Genomic DNA, 14,173 nt, shown 5'->3' with positions numbered 1-14,173 from the left:
ATGTTCATCGCAGCACTGTTTATAATAGCCAGGACATGGAAGCAACCTAGATGTCCATCAGCAGATGAATGGATAAGAAAGCAGTGGTACATATACACAATGGAGTATTACTCAGCCATTAAAAAGAATTCATTTGAATCAGTTCTAATGAGGTGGATGAAACTGGAGCCTATTATACAGAGTGAAGTAAGCCAGAAAGAAAAACACCAATACAGTATACTAACGCATATATATGGAACTTAGAAAGATGGTAACAATAACCCTTTGTACGAGACAGCAAAAGAGACACTGATGTATAGATCAGTCTTACGGACTCTGTGGGAGAGGGAGAGGGTGGGAAGATTTGGGAGAATGGCATTGAAACATGTATAATATCATGTATGAAACGAGTCACCAGTCCAGGTTCGATGCACGATACTGGATGCTTGGGGCTGGTGCACTGGGACGACCCAGAGGGATGGTATGGGGAGGGAGGAGGGAGGAGGGTTCAGGAGGGGGAATACATGTATACCAGTGGTGGATTCATTTTGATATTTGGCAAAACTAATACAATATTGTAAAGTTTAAAAATAAAATAAAAAAAAAAGAAAATATGTGCTTGAGGAGTTTATATTCTAGCAGGGAGTTAAACATTAAACAAAACAAGTTAATTATACAGTTCGTTAGACAGTGTTATGCACTTTGAAGAAAAATACAGCAGGAAAGGGAAATTAGAGAGTCAAGGGTGGTTTGGGATGGGAAGAAATGAGATCGTGAATAGGGTATCAGGGAAGGCCTTGCTGAAAAGATGACCTCTGCTAAGGCATGAAAGAGGTAAAGGAGAGATCCATGTAGGTTTAGGGGGGTGGGGTGAGAGCTTTCTAGTTAGGACAGCAAGTGCTGCATGGTGGGAGTGTGCCTGAAATACTCTAAACAGAGCAAGGAGGTCAGACAGGGTAGAATGGAGTAAAGGAAAGGAAAGTACTGTAAGGTGAAGTAAAAGGTAAAAAGTACAGAAAAATACATTGTGTAGGATTTATATAGCATTGTAAATACTTTGCCTTTTACTCTTTGAAATGAGTCTCTTGGAAAGTCTTCACCGGGTTACTGATATGACCTGACAAATTTTAAAGCATCGTTTTGGCCTCTGTGCTAAAAATAGACATCAGTTGCTCAGTCTCTCAGTGCTGTCCAACTCTGCGACTTCATGGACTGTAGGATGCCAGGCTTCCCTGTCCTTCACCATCTCCTGGAGTTTGCTAAACTCATGTTCATTGATTCAGTACTGCCAACCAAGCATCTCATTCTTTTGTCATCCCCATTCAATCCCTCCCAGCATCAGTCTTTTCCAATGAGTCGACTCTTCACATCAGGTGGCCAGAGTACTGGAGCTTTAGCTTCAGCATCAGTCCTTCCAATGAAAATTCAGGGTTGATTTCCTTAAGGATTGACTGGTTTGATTTTTCTGCAGTCCCAGGGACTCTCAAGGGTCTTCTCCAACACCACAGTTCAAAAGCATCAATTCTTTGGTGCTCAGCCTTCTTTATGGTCCAACTCTAATGTCCATACATGACTACCTTTGGTTTGGGAAAAACCAAAGCTGTGACTAGATGGACCTTTGTCAGCAAAGTAATGTCTTTGCTTTTTAAAATGCTGTCTAGGTTTGTCATAGTTTTTCTTCCAAAGAGCAAGCATCTTTTAATTTCATGGCTGCAGTCAACATCTGCAGCGATTCTGCTGCTAAGTCACTTCAGTCGTGTCCGACTCTGTGAGACCCCAGAGACAGCAGCCCACCAGGCTCCCCTGTCCCTGGGATTCTCCAGGCAAGAACACTGGAGTGGGTTACCATTTCCTAGCGATTCTAGGACCCAAGAAAATAAAGTCTATCACTCTTTCCATTGTTTTCCCATCTACTTGCCATGAAGTGATGAGATTAGATGCCATAATTTTCGTTTTTGAATGTTGAGTTTTAAGCCATCTTTTTCACGCTCCTGTTTCACCCTCATTGAGAGGCTCTTTAGTTCCTCGTCACTTTCTGTCATAAAGGTCATGTCATTTGCATATATGCAAAATAGTTGTCTGAGGAGGATTTACAAATAGCTGAGAAAAGAAGAGAAGTGAAAGGCAGAGGAGAAAAGGAAAGAGACACCCATCTGAATGCAGACTTTCAAAAATAGCAAAGAGCGATAAGAAAGCCTTCCTAAGTGATCAATGCAAAGAAATAGAGGAGAACAACAGAATGGGAAAGACTAGAGATCTCTTCAAGAAAATTAAAGATACCAAGGGACCATTTCATGCAAAGATGGGCACAATGAGGAACAGAAATGGTATGGACCTAACAGAAGCAGAAGATATTAGGAAGAGGTGGCAAAAAAACACAGAAGAACTATACAAAAAAGATTTTAATGACCCAGATAACCACAATGGCATGATCACTCATCTAAAGCCAGATATCCTGGAGTGTGAAGTCAAGGGGGCCTTAGGAAGCATCAGTATGAGAAGAGCTAGTGGGGGTGATGGAATTCCAGCTGAGCTATTTGAAATCCTAAAAGATGATGCTTTGAAAGTGCTGTACTCAATATGTCAGCAAATTTGGAAAACTCAGCAGTGGCCACAGGACTGGAAAAGGTCAGTTTTCATTCCAATCCTAAAGAAGGGCAATGCCAAAGAATGCTCAAACTACCACACAATTGCACTTATTTTACATGCTAGCAAGGTCATGCTCAAAATCCTCCAAGCGAGCCTTCAACAAACAGTATGTGAACCAAGAACTTCCAGATGTACAGGCTGGATTTAGAAAAGACAAAGGAACCAGAGATCAAATTGCCAACGTCTGTTGGATCATGGAAAAAGCAAGAGAGTTCCAGAAAAACATCTATTTCTGCTTTATTGACTAGGCCAAAGCCTTTGTGTGGATCACAACAAACTGGAAAATTCTTCAAGAAATGAGAATAGCAGACCACCTTACCTGCCTCCTGAGAAACCTGTATGTAGGTCAAGAAATAATAGTTAGAACAGAACATAAAACAATAGACTGGTTCAAAATTGGGAAAAGAGTACCTCAAGGTTACATATTGTCACCCTGCTTAGTTAACTTCTATGCAGAGTACATCATGCGAAATGCTGGGTGGATGAAGCACAAGCTGAAATCAAGATTGTTGGGAGAAATATCTCTTGCTAGACTTTTGCTGGTGTTTTAATTCTGATTTGCCTGTCACTATAGGTCAAGGATCACATCTTTACTCATAAAGCACTTAATGCAGTGCTTGACATATTACAGAAAGTGAAAGTGAAATTTGCCCAGTTGTGTTGGACTCTTTGTGACCCCATGGACTATAATATAGTCCACGGAATTCTCCAGGCCAGAATACTGGAGTGGATGGCCATTCCCTTCTCCAGGGGATCTTCCCAACCCAGGGATCGAATCTAGGTCTCCCTCATTGCAGGCAGATTCTTTACCAGCTGAGCCACCAGGAAACCCCAAGAACAGTGGAGTGGGTAGCCTATCCCTTCTCCAGAGGATCTTCCTGACTCAGGAATTGAACTGGGGTCTCCTGCATTGCAGTCGGATTCTTTACCAGCTGAGCTACCATGGAAGCCCCTGGCATATTACAGATGCTCAGTAAATAAATTTTAGCATGAATAGAATAGGTCAATAGTTTGAGAGAGCAACATTGTTATGTATTTAGCTATAATGGAAAACTGTTCATTTTCCTCACCAAGATCCTCAAGATAAGATGAAAGGAGAATGAATTCTTAAAAAGTTTCCAAATCAAGCAATAAAATTAAACAAATAAAAACTGAGATGCCCTGTTCAGGTTATAGTAAATATTAAAAATGAAAGAGTGTAGAGAAATAAATAAGAGAGAGCACCATGGAATCAGATTGCACTATAGTGGTTTAAATTCAAGCTACACATGAGGTTTGTGATATAACTTGTGTAAACCTCAGTGTTTTCTTTTCTAAAATGAAGACTTTCATAATCTAATGTCTAGGTTGTCATTAGGTTTTGATATATGCAAAACTTGTATGTATAGTAATGTTCATGAAATATTAGATTAGACATTATGCTTATCCCAATTTTCTAGTCTCATTTTTATTTGGTGTAAAAATGATTGAACTTAATGAAATAAAGGCAGAGGGATGTAGCTTAGTGGTGAGAGCATGAGAAAACTTGATGTTTTTGATCTGTGGTGCTGGAGAAGACTCTTGAGAGTCTCTTGGACTGCAAGGAGATCAAGGCAGTCAATCCTAAAGGAAATCAACTGTGAATACACATTGGAAGGGCTGATGGCTGAAGCTCCAATACTTTAGCCACCTGATGGGAAAAACTGACTCATTGGAAAAGACCTGATGCTAGGAAAGCTTGAAGGCAAAACAAGAGGGCAGCAGAGGATGAGATGGTTGGCTAGCATCACCAATTCAATGGACATGAATTTGTGCAAACGCTGGGAGATTGTGAAGGACAGGGGAGCCTGGTGTGCAGCAGTCCATGGGGTCACAGAGTTGAATACGCCTTAGTGACTGAACGACAATGAAATAAAAAAAAATATTTCAAATAATACTGATAATTCATATACAAACGTTTTCATGTCTTGAATATCTCAGTAAGAGAATTGTGAACTTCTAGAAGGCAAGAAAACTGTCTTGCTTTTCAGTTTATCTCCTATATCTGGTGCACACCATGCAGTACATATGGAATTTTGTCACCAAATAGACAATAAACATGAAAATATTCGTCTTTCCTTCTAGTCTGTCCTCTGTAGTATGCTTTCATAGCTAGGAAAAATTAAACCAGAATCAAGAGTGGGGTCCCTGATGAAAAACTGAGATAAGTAGCATACTAAAAGTATCAAGGACTTAAAACTAAAGTAATGAAACAGGCACGTTATGAGGTGGTTGGTAAGTCTGCACGCTAGACTTTGCTTGACAAAACCAGTTCTGACCTGTTCGAATCGGAGTGCAATTACCTTATCTGCCATCTAACCCTCACAGTCTCTTTTGATTATTAGATAGCTCAAGTGTCATTTTTTTAAATTGAAAAACAAATTGATTTTGTTTTTCTGCACTGCCACTACCAAAAAGCAGTCTGCTCGCCTTTCATTAGTAGAACTGTCTGTATAATTTACACATAAAGCTATCATAGACTCATCATCGGAGACAGTATGCCTGGGGATAATGTGGAAATTATGCTCTTTTGAGTAACTGGGAAGGTCTCCAAGATGAGTGCCATTTCTTGGAACAGCAGAATTCTTTTCTCACATGAGCTACGTGACAGAGGAGTGTTACACAGCTCATCCGTGGACGCTGGCAGCCAAGTGACACCAAGACAGAGTTCTGAGTCTGCATTATGTAATTGGAAATCCCTGCAGTGCAATAGCTTTTCTCTGTGTACAGTCATCTAAATTAATGTCTCACTTCTGCTCTGGGAGAACTAGTCAGCCAATGATTTCAATTTTTTTTATTTTAGTTGAGAGAGACAATTCATCTTACAGAAAATTGTAGTAGATTTTTTTTTTTGCTTGTGTTTTTTGCAAAGTGAAGATATGTACTGTACTGCTCTTCTTGCTTTTCTGCTTAATCCTTCAAAATGTATGAGCTTAGTACATTTCAATGTGTTTGTATGTGGTCGTGTGTGTGTGTTTGCATTCATTCCGTTGCTATGTGATACTGGGAAGATGCCTTGGTTATTGCACATTCACTTTTACGCACAAAGTATCTTTGCTTAGTGGCCAAAATATGGGAGATACTCTTCCTAAGGTAGCAGTGAGTCTTCTGGCAAATTCCAAAAACAATGCCACTGGTAATTTTATAATTGCTATCAGAGCTGTTTCCTGTGACTTTCTTTCTTTCCTGGATCTGTTTGCCTTTTTTTCAACTTGAAAGGTGTTACTGCTCTTTGATCCAATTTTTAATAAATGATTGTTTACCTATGGCATTTTTGTAATAAAAACGTGCTTCAATGGAAATTATTTCCTTTTTGTTCATTTTTGGTATTGCATGTTTTATAGTAAAACGGGACAAGGGCTTTCACCCAAAGGGTGAATTATTTAGAAATTGGCATTTTGATCCCTCATTGAATTCAAGTGTGTGAAAACCCTTTACCTACCATTAACCTTTACTTGTATTCCCTAGAATATTCCAAAAGGAATATGTTTTTACATGAAAAAAATGTGTCCAGACAGAGAAAGAAAAGGATGTATGTTTTATGGAAAACGAAACTCTTCCTCTGTATATCACTTGCAGACATTTCTAGCTCAACTGCCCTAATCTATGCTTCCACATTATCTTTTTGGAACCCTGGCAACAGTCTCCTAACTGGGTTCTTCATAGGTACTCTGATCCTCTCTAAACTGTTCTTTGCACATAGAATTCACATTGCATCATGTCAACCCCTTCCTCTCCTCAAAACCAATCACATACCAGGCTTAACATTCTTCAATGGATTTCCTTTGTTCTTAGGATAAGAAAACAGACTCTTATCACGGCATACAGCCCCCCTCATTCACTCCCTGCTTCTCCTTCTCTGAGCTCCCATCTCACTTACCTTCCTTCATGCCCTCAAAGAGGCCAAGTTCCCTCCCACCAACACATAGATCCTTGTACTTGAAGCACAGCAGCTCACACTTTTTTATCCTAATGCCACTCATTCTTCTGATATCAACCCAATTATCCTTTCCTTAGGGAACATTTCCTTCACCAGCACATTTGTTCATTTCTTTTTAGTATTATACTCCCATAAGAACTGGGTTTTCCTCCTTTATGCCACTTTTTACAGTTGGCAATTTTATATTCATTGTGTGTAATAATTTTGATCAACGTTTACCTTCTTTAAAACATGAAAGTAGAGAGTGCATCTCTTTTTTGCTTGACCTTGTATCCCACCACCAAATACAGTGCCTGGGATATGATAGGGGTTCTATAAATACTTCTTTCTTTCATTTATGGCAAGAATTTGGCATAAAGCTTTACCAGGTTTTGTTTTGTTTTGGCCACGCAGCAGTCAGACTCTTAGTTCCCATGTCCCCTGCAGCACAGGAGCAGAGTCTTAAACACTGGACCAGCAGCAAGCTCCCTGCTGTGATTAAGACAGAAAATATGTCCAGTAAATTGTGAAAGTGTATTAGAGCTATTTTTGGTGAGATGGTTTTGGTTGCCAAGTTCACCAGCTGCATTTGAAAGCAAGGATCACTTAGATGTCACGTCTGAGATGCTCATTTAAGGACAGACATAGTCATATTGAACAGCAAGCACGTATTGCATTCTTACTATGTGTCAGACGGTATGATAAGTTCTAAACCTGTGACAACTCATTTCTCTCCACAAGTCTTCTGAGGTTATTTCCACTGTCTGCTTTTTGTAAGCGAAGAAACTGAAATGTGTTAATTTAACCTGAGATTGTAGAATTATTAGGTGAATCTCAGAACTTTGTAGGATTCTAGAACCCAGCTCTTCTACTGCCTTATTTAAAATAACATTACTAACATCTTTATGTTTTGTTTATCAAATAGAAGATGAACATTCTGTACTTTACCAAATAAGTAGGAGCAGGAGATAAACATTTACTTTTGAGGATAAGTGCAGATTTTCTGCTTTCCCTCCAGTACAAGTATAATCTGTCTTATATTTTCAAAATGTAAATAATAAAATGATTATCTATTTTCCTCCGTATACTCACTTACAAAATTTGGGGGATAGTTTGAATCCATATACTAGAATTTTAATGCTGTTGATGACTGAGTTCAGGTATTAATAATGATAACATGATACTTTCCATTTGTATATCATTTTATAGTTTCTTAGGTACTGTTGTTTACCTGCTAATTTTTTAAAGGAATTTTTATTGGAGTATAGTTGATTTACAACGTTGTCTTAGTGTTAGTTCAGTTCAGTTCAGTCGCTCAGTCGTGTCCGATTCTTTGCAAGGGACTCTCAAGAGTCTTCTCCAACACCACATTTCAAAAACAGCAATTCTTCGGCTCTCAGCTTTCTTCAGAGTCCAACTCTTAGTGTTAGGAGTACAGCAAATTGAATCAGTTACACATATATCCACTCTTTTCTAGATTCTTTTCTCATATAGGCCATTACAGAGTATTGAGTAGAGTTTCCTGTGCTATATATACAAGAGGTCCTTATTCAGTTCAGTTCAGTTGCTCAGTTGTGTCTGACTCTTTGCAACCCCATGAAGCACAGCACACCAGGCCTCCCTGTCCATCCCAACTCCCAGAGTCCACCTAAACCCATGTCCATTGAGTCGGTGATGCCATCCAGCCATCTCATCCTCTATCGTCCCCTTCTCCTCCTACCCTCAATCCCTCCCAGCAAGCATCAGGATCTTTTCCAATGAGTCAACTCTTTGCATGAGGTGGCCAAAGTATTGGAGTTTCAGCTTTAGCATCAGTCCTTCCAATGAACACCCAGGACTGATCTCCTTTAGGATGGACTGGTTGGATCTCCTTGCAGTCCAAGGGACTCTCAAGAGTCTTCTCCAACACCACAGTTCAAAAGCATCAGTTCTTCGGTGCTCAGCTTTCTTTATAGTCTGACTCTTACATCCGTACATGACCACTGGAAAAACCATAGCCTTGACTAGACGGACCTTTGTTGACAAAGTAATATCTCTGCTTTTCAATATGCTATCTAGGTTGGTCATAACTTTCCTTCCAAGGAGTAAGCATCTTTTAATTTCATGGCTGCAATCACCATCTTCAGTGACTTTGGAGCCCAGAAAAATAAAGTCAGCCACTGTTTCCACTGTTTCTCCATCTATTTGCCATGAAGTGACATCCTTATTAGTTACCTACGTATTTTATATACAGTAGTGTGTATATTTCAATCCCAGTCTTTCAGTTTATTCCTCCCCCTGATAACCATGTTTGTTTTTTACATCTGAAATTCTATTTCTGTTTTGTAGATACATTTATTTGTACTCCCCCCCCACCTTTTTTTTAGATTCATTGCCGATAGACCCTTTACCAACTGAGCCACTAGGGAAGCCCCTTTAGATGACACATACAAGCAATATATGATATCTGTCTTTCTGTCTGACTTAACTTCACTTAGGATGACAATCTCTAGGTCTATCCATGTTACACCCTAAATTTAATTCTCTCAAATATCCCATAAGACAGAAATTAAGATCTCCTTTTTAAAGATACAAAGGTGAGAATGAGCTCTCCAACCTACAGTTGATGGCTCGGTCAGGGGTAGGCTCCAGATCTTCTGACCCCAAGACCAGTTACATGGGCCTTGTCATCAGAGTGGCTCTTAGTTACCCCAACAGCACAGGATAATCTGCTTCTGGGATACATATCCACAGACAATGTCTGAATGCTATTCAATGTCTGCTGAAATATTTTATTGCCATGTGTTCTCCTTTGTTTAATCTCTACTGTGAAATTCATTAAACATGATTTGTTGTATGGAAAAGAGAGAAACTAAAGTTTCGGATATCTTTTTTTTGAATTAAGACGTTTACCTGTCAAGCTAAACATACACATGAACGCGTATATATTTACTTTGTGTATACTTTAAGCGTTAGTGATTATTTTACAAGACTGCAGAGGAAGTATGATTAGCAACATTTTCTTCACAGCTCATTAGTATCATGATTTCTAGTAAAAATGGTCTCAAACTGAGCTTAATGCTGCTATTTTCTTATTGTTAGCTGCTGGGAATAACAATAAGTACAAAACATTTAAAGAGATGTTAAAGCAATTAAAGTGGCATTTTTATGATAGGTTATAATATTAAGGCACAAATGATGGAGCTTTTCATGCAATAATTATTGCCTTTTTTATTTTATGAAAATCTATTTTCTAGAAGCTTTCTTTTTAATCTTGCTCTGTTTACACCAAACCATTAAAACTTCCTTCATGTAGCATTAGCACAGGAAATGAGTGACAGCAAGGTAGCCTGCCTGACCTCCAGACCTCCCCTTTTTTAACTTTGAAGGTCTGAGAGCTAGTTGACATTCTACCAGCACTACCAGAATGTAGTAGGAATGAAAATAACAAATTTTGAAGATTTTTTTTTTTTTAATTGAATAGCCCAAAGTAGAGTATGAGTTAGATTTCCTATCAAGTTTTGACTCTCTTTCATAGTACGTTATACAGACTTGCTTCCCTGGTGGCTTAGGCCGTTAAGAATCTGCCTGCAATGCGGAAGACTTGGATTCCATCCCTGGGTTGGGAAGATCCCCTGGAGAAGGGAATGGCAATCCAATCCAGTATTCTTGCCTAGAGAATTCCATGGACAGAGGAGCCTGGTGAGCTATATAGTCCATGGGGTCACAAAGAGTCAGACATGACTGAGCAACTAAAACTTTCCCTTCAATTTATATCAACTTGCTATCACATTGCCTCTCATTGTGGCTAGGAAGATGTGAATTATATGAGTGGACAGAAGTAAGATAAACATTTAACTCACTATTTTTTCATTAACACATTCCTAGATATTAACCAAGAAGGTCAGCCTAGGGTTGTATCAGTAGTTACAGTTGGTTATCTAACATCAAAATTACAGCACACAGTGTTCTGAGGGTCTGAGTCAAAAGCTCAAATGTTGCAATCAGTATTTGTTTCATTTTGCAAAATACAGCAGTTCCTTTTTAGCAGTTTTTTACCTTCATAGAGAAATTTCAGTTAAGACCTAGATAACATCACGCTGTTGGATTTCTCCCTCAGAATAGCAGTAAACTTTATTAAATATTTACATGTCTCACTTTCCACAACTGTGGAAAGCATTTGCTCTTTAGGGAAGACGAAAACCCTGACACTCAGAAGACACAGAGTATATAATAGCAGTGACTATGAACTCAGAAAGACCTTGGACAGAGTCCTGGTCCTGCCACCTACTAGCTTTGAAGCAGTAACACTAAATGATGGAAAACATGGCTAATGACCCCTGCCCTACCTGACTGCCAGAGTCATCAGATTCTGCAAGTGATAATTCTGTGAAGCTTCCTGCCAAGTACCTCCATCATTTCTATCCTTTACACAAGGTCTAACAAATTAACAGTTTTTTTATCTTGCTCCTAACCAGAGTCAATGGTATCCAGTCACAAGGTGAATGGTGCAGAAAGTGTAGGTCTGGAATTACCAGATTACTGCAGAAAAGTTGATCATGTTAGCAAGGTTGTGATGGTATTCATGGACTTCATTAGCTGTCTGTTTTTATTCTCAACCCTAGGTAGTGCTTTAAACGGCAGGGCTTTTGAGAATGGGTATCCCACATTGAGACTCAAGGTTAAGCTTTATATAGGGTGATAGCAATTGGTGATTGGCCCCGGCTAGTGTCCTTATCTCTTTCAGGAATTGTCAAGACTATTTATGATTATGCTGATAACGGCATGGATAACCAAATGTCCTGTTGCTATCGTTACAACATAAAGTATGGTGTGTTTTTCAACGTCTTTTAAGTTAGAAGCCAGTGTCAGTGAGGTGGTAATGGTGGTGGAATAAGCCAGTAATGAATCATCTAACTTTGGCACCTCTTTTCTCTTAAAGCTCATTTGTCATCACAGCTAAGGATACACTGGGTCTAGCTCACTCTCTCTTATCTACTCCATACAAGGATCAAGACTCCTTTCTTCTTTTTTAAATTGACGTAACTATTAAGTAGATAGTACACCAAATGACTCAAAAAGCAGAAAGTGTGCAAATACATGAAAAGTCTTCCTTGCTTCCCTGCTCACATGCTTAATTTATATACATCCTTCTCCACCCAGCAATAAACAGGGTAACCCTGCTATAGATTTCCTGTTTATATTTACAGAAATACTTGTTAATAGCTGTAACTCAATATAAATATATATTATTTGTCTTTCTTAAAAAAATGTGTACATGGTTTGGCATTTTGATTATTTTTATTTAATATCTTAATCTTTCTTTTTAGGCAATACTCAGCTATGTAATTGTATGTATAAAATTATCCCTTTGATGGGTTGGTTCTCAGGATATACTTCTGCAACTTATTTTCAGTTTTTCTTAAGAAACTGGGGAAAAGCATGGTAACTGGTTTGTCCAGAAATTGAGAAAAAATGTGAAAAGAGTTAGATGTAATTCTATTTACGTTTTGAGGATGGGTCTTCTCAGTACATGCTGTTTGAAGCTCATGAGCATCCTGTTAAATGTCCTTCCTGTTTTTCAAAAGAAAGTAATGTCTATGAATATATGTTCTCCAACTCAAGGTGTTAGTATAATGACCTGACATTTAAAGAGAGTCACAAGTATCTAGTCAATTTGCCTTTCAGAGATAGCTAAGAAAAATCTTGGTCAAACTGGTGTTTATCACGGAGTTTAAATACCTAGGCATTGCCTGCCTTTCTCTGTTCTTTAAATATATATTTTTTGGAGACAGATGACATTTTTCTTGAGCTTCTCTGATAGCTCAGTGGTAAAGAAGCTGCCTGCCAATGCAGGAGATATGGATTTGATCCCTGGACTGGAAAGATCCCCTGGAGAAGGGAAGGGCAACCCACTCCAATATTCTTGCCTGTGAAATCCCATGGACAGAGAACCTGGCAGGCTACAGTCCATGGATTGCAAAAGAGCTGGACAGGACTTCGTGACTGAACAACAAGGTTTTTCTTAGTTGGTCCTAATGTATCCAGCTCAGGTTTTCAGCAAAGTTTAGCATAGTTTTCTCTCAGTAGGGACAAAAAAATAAAAGTTTAAACACAGTTGATAAAATTCAGAATTTATGATCCTAACTAAAAGTATATTATTTATAGAATTGATATTTCTTAAATATTTATCCATTAAAAAACCACACACTGGTCATGAGTACCATTTGACAGCTTTTAGTTATGTAAATTATTTCTCTCCTGACTGTATAATTACATGATGGACTGGTTTCTAGAGTATCATATACTTAATGTGAGTTTGTAAAAATCCTTTAATCATATAATTGCTAGTTTATCAAGTAGAAAATATGGGTCTGAGAACACTATCATTATGTCATTATTCTCCACAAAAGACTGTGAAACACACTGAAGAGGCCATTATGAGGCAAATAATAGTTTTCTACGTGTCTAAATTTGCAAGGATTAAAAAAAAAAAAGAACAGCAAAGAAAATGCCTCAAGGTAAAGAGTTTAAGATCTAGCCATGCTGTTTATCTTGTGTCTCTATCTGTGAAAATCAGTCCAGACAAAGGAAGTGAATAGGGAAGAGTAGAACTGTAAAGCTAGTGGATTATCTAACTCAATGAGTGACACTAATATTTAATAATTGATTCAGTAAATTCCATGTAGAAAGCCTAAAGGAAGTAAACTGGAGACTCAGCATCTGCCTTAGGGTCTCGTTTCACTGTTTTTGTGCTTGTTATGATTGAGTGTACTATGTTCAAATGATTGCAAGAGATAACCGTTTAAATTCCCTTGGTCTAGAGACATAGGAAACAGGCATATAGCCTGGAATGATTAAATGGTACATTCAAATCTAGTTTTATAGAGCTCAAAGATTAAAAAGTGTGGTTTTTTTTTTTTTTTTTGACTCAGTGGGTATCTCATGAGTCAGAAAATCTATTGTCAATAAAATCTAGTAAAGTGAAAAAGTGAAACTGCAGTTGCTCTGTTGTGTCTGACTCTTTGCGACTCCATGGATTGTATGTAGCCCACCAGGCTCCTCCATGCATGGGATTTTCCAGGCAAGGATACTGGAGTGGGTTGCCATGTCCTTCTCCAAGGGATTTTCCTGACCCAGGCATCAAACCTGGGTCTCCCACATTGCAGGCAGATTCTTTACCATCTGAGCCACAAGGGAAGCTCAAAGCCCAAGGTAAAACTGCTCTACCTCTGGGTTTAGTGTGAGAAGACAAGACTCCTATAAGCCTGTTTTTTGTCAGTATATATTTGTTTTATATATGTATATGTGTGTGTATATATATATATACACATGTTTCTCTCCTTCCCCATTTAAATGGTTATACCTACAGCAATATGCAGGAGGAAAACCAAAACTATGATGTTAGATTTATAGATAACTGGGAAGGGTTGAAGATGTTCCTATATTGTGGCCTCAAGATTGGGTAATTGTTTACTCTATTATTGTTTAATCTGCTATCAAATCTAGCTCACGATTAACATATCCAGATAATTTGTATTTTCATGTAATAAAAGCATTTTTTCTTCAATAAAGTAGTCATTTAAAAAACTAATAGGTTACTAAATCACTGCTAAACTTTGCTATTTA

At 38.3% G+C, this 14,173-nt stretch overlaps 1 long non-coding RNA gene across 1 annotated transcript in view; it reads right to left on the bottom strand.

Moving 5' to 3' along the window:
- Window positions 1–408: 408 nt before the first annotated feature.
- The window catches only part of LOC139186947 (uncharacterized), a 23,217-nt gene continuing 9,452 nt past the window's right edge, over window positions 409–14,173 (bottom strand). Inside the window, exon 4 of the long non-coding RNA XR_011570636.1 lies at window positions 409–12,118. This is a non-coding gene — a long non-coding RNA (uncharacterized lncRNA). The remainder of the gene's footprint in view (window positions 12,119–14,173) is intronic.

The sequence above is a fragment of the Bos indicus genome, chromosome 2, assembly GCF_029378745.1.
Source record: "Bos indicus isolate NIAB-ARS_2022 breed Sahiwal x Tharparkar chromosome 2, NIAB-ARS_B.indTharparkar_mat_pri_1.0, whole genome shotgun sequence".
Taxonomy (NCBI): Eukaryota; Metazoa; Chordata; class Mammalia; order Artiodactyla; family Bovidae; genus Bos; species Bos indicus.
Note: the sequence above shows the minus strand (reverse complement) of the source record. Positions and strands in the feature narration are given on the sequence as shown.